This window comes from Sinocyclocheilus anshuiensis, unplaced genomic scaffold (assembly GCF_001515605.1).
Source record: "Sinocyclocheilus anshuiensis isolate Anshui unplaced genomic scaffold, SAMN03320099.WGS_v1.1 scaffold642, whole genome shotgun sequence".
Classification (NCBI taxonomy): Eukaryota; Metazoa; Chordata; class Actinopteri; order Cypriniformes; family Cyprinidae; genus Sinocyclocheilus; species Sinocyclocheilus anshuiensis.
Window position 1 is genome coordinate 92959 of NW_015546039.1, and position 3589 is coordinate 96547.

Genomic DNA, 3589 nt, shown 5'->3' on the forward strand with positions numbered 1-3589 from the left:
TGATTGGCTTCATCACTCTGTCTCCTCTCCACCAATAAGCTGGTGTGTGGTGGGCGTTCTGGCGCAATATGGCTGCCTTCGCATCATCCAGGTGGATACTGCACACTGGTGGTGGTTGAGGAGATCCCCCCCGCTTTCATGTAAAGTGCTTTGAGTACCCAGAAAAGCGCTATATACTGTAAATGTAACTAATTATTATTCCAAGCTCTATCATTGCAGTCAGCGGGTGTTGCAGTGCTTCAGTCCAAAAGAAGGGAAATAAAAAGCACACATCCATAAAAAATAGTGTCTCACACGGCTCCGGGGGGGGAACAAAGGCCAATCACTTGAATCTAGCTTGTGCCAGCTTTAATTTACCATTATTTCTTTTGAACAAAACAATTTCAGAAATTCTTGTTTTAGATTGTAGGTCATCTTGTACCCTGTAGTCTGAGCCTGTCAAGGGCTAATGGCAATGGCAGATACGTTACTAGTTAGTTTCAAGGAAAATCATTTTCAAATAATGTTCTTTTTTTTTTTTTTGTCAAATAACCCTCTGTATGTATCCGCCCCCGCAACCCCCGGAAAAAAAGTTAAGGATCAGGATTTTTTTTTTTTCTTTAACCCCTGTGTGGGTGACACAGGATTGAGTCTGGCCTGCATTCCATTTAACTTCACTTTTTTAGTACATTTCTGTCACTCTTTAGTGTCCTGTGAATGAACAAACCAAACTGAAATATCTGAAAATATTTTTTAAATAGAACCAATAGGTTTTTTTTCACAAGACAATATAATTTGTCAACCTCAAGATGGCATCATTCAACCTGAAAATGTTCAGTATGTGTGTATGTGTGTTCAGTATGTATAGGTGTGGAACCTAAAATTAAATTAATTATATATTATTGGCCAGTGAATTTTAATTTAACCTCTTGTACTTTTTCTGTTAACAACAAATACCTATTTATTCAAGTGCAACGAGTTAAGTAGACCAACGTTAAGATTATTTGCTAACATACACAAACCACACACTAAGCTGATCCTTTACAAAAGTTGTCACTTTCTAGAGCAGTGTTTGTACTCACTAATAATTTAGGTGAATATATTTATTACAATAAGGTGCAAATACAAAAAGATCTGGGCCCGTATTCTTAAAGATTCTAAGAATCCTCTCAGAGAGCTCCTAATTTAGCTTAAAAATTTCTATGTAGGAGTCTTAACTCAAGAGCAATTCAGGAAGCACCTAACCCTGATTGTAAACCTAAAACAGATATTTCCTGAAGTTATCCCTCAATTCTGATTGGTTGATAGGTTGATATTAATATATATATATATATATTCTTACTTTTTTATTTACCATGCTGTTAATGTTGTGCTTAAAGGGGTCCTATTATGCTCTTTTACAAAGTCTTGATTTTGTTTTGGGGGTGTACTAGAACAAGCTCTCATACTAGGTTGTATTTTTCACATATTTTACATTATTACAACACCTCTCTCCCCAGTCTGGCATGAACGGCTCGAATAGTTCCTGTAGAAGTGCTGGTAGAGAGGTTCCTAATGGAGGGACTCATTCATTCTCTCTGTGTGGGTGAACGCTTATGGTATCTCATGCATGTCTCCCACCTGTGCACTGACCTTTAGAGCCAGCTTTAAAGAGGTGCACAGGTCAAAGAGAGGCAGTGAATCAGACACGTCAACTATCACACCGTTGGCACAATATTGCATTTTTATGATTCTTTAGATATCATCTTGCCCAACCACTACAATCTCAAAATGGACCATTCCTGAGTAAGGGTGCATGTACAGTATTTATTGTTTACTGATATATACATGTGACTTTACAGACAAAGCTCTGTTCTGTGTGCTGTACGGCACACAAAGACAAAGACTAGGCTAATTCATCATATACTGGATGTGAATCTATTTAGGAACCAAACTAAACCCAAAACATACACATTTCAAAGTAGCCAAACATACAATCATGCTAAGCTCTCATTTAAAACTATGGGAACTACCATTTACTTCTCCACAGGGAATAGTTTGCCTTCTGGCTTCTTTAGTTGGGGTCTGAAAGACTTTAAATTTGAGTAATTCATCGACCACATTGACTGGATGAGAGCAAAACTTGAACTGAATTAAACTGGATGATGGCACTGCTGTCTTCTGTAGAGCTGCTTTACAGCAGAGTTGTATCTTGCAACATCGACACTGGTATTGAACTGAATTGAATCAACACTGAACTGACTCGAGCTGAATAACGACTGCTGCCTTTTGTAGAATTGCTTATAGCTGATTGATTATCTTCACACTGCTATTGATCTGGGCCCGTATTCTTAAAGATTCTAAGAATCCTCTCAGAGAGCTCCTAATTTAGCTTAAAAATTTCTATGTAGGAGTCTTAACTCAAGAGCAATTCAGGACCAATCTGAGAGCAACTCTATGCGAGGAAAAGACAAAAACTTTCATTTTAGTGAGGAGACGGGGCTGACCCCGTTGCTACATATGACAGTCTTTTGAAGATTGTGATTGATTGGCTGGTTGTTCAAGAAGGGGAAAAAAGAGAGAGTGCTTTAGAGTTTATTATAAGCCTCCACTTTGAAATTACAGGCGTAATTTTTCCTATTTTACTCTCTCTCACAACAAAGACGTTTGGGCACGGAGGTGAAAAAAACAGCATTTAAGGTGGTGGCACACCGGACGAGAAGCGCAGCATCGCGCCACATCTTCAAAATTCAAATACATTATTTTCTATGAGTGTAGGCACACCGGCGGCGCCGTTCGGCATCTGTCCGCAGCGCCCAGCTACGTCGTGTTGTACTTGTAAGAATTGTTCTAGACATGCAGGAAATTTGAAGCTACAGCACAGCAGCTCTTCTTCTTGGTTTTCTCTGATGCACTAACTCTGCAGCAGCACTTCTTCTTGGAAACGAACAGCGACACAATAAGGTTCTGAAAGTGCTGTAATTGTTTGTGTGATCACTTTGCTTGTAGAAGACTATGACAGACCCAAATCATCACTGCTGCATGTACAGCCACGTTCAAACAGCAGCATTCGAATATGCAGAATACGGTTGTCCGCCCTGTATTTGAGTCCTTAACACGGTTACGTTCACACAATACAGTTATTTACGGGGGTGACAACCGCATTGTATAACCGAACTCACATTTTCAGGACTCACAACCGCATTCTTGGAAAACATGCGCTGTATGGGAAAACACGCGCTGTATGAACTGGACAACTAGTTGTAGAAGGCTACAGTGCGAGAGAGCCGTTCATGTGTGGTTTCACTTTGGGTACAGCGACGGAGAAATAAACCCTGTGTCATCTGAAGGTTTTAGATCCAGTCACTGTTCTCCACTGGAGTGGTTTCCGTCAGTTTTGTGTTCTGCGCGTCACAGTGCATGACTCAAATGCAGTGTCATCATGCACGAGATGCAGAAAAGGATGCGAGCGCATATATGGGCTTGACTCTCGTTGCACGTTAGGGATGTAACGGTATGAACATTTCTTATCACGATTATAGTGACCAAAATGATCAAGGTTATCAGTATTATCATGGTATTGTTAAAATGTGCTGGAAATGTTCAAAAAGTACTGACACACAAATCATTT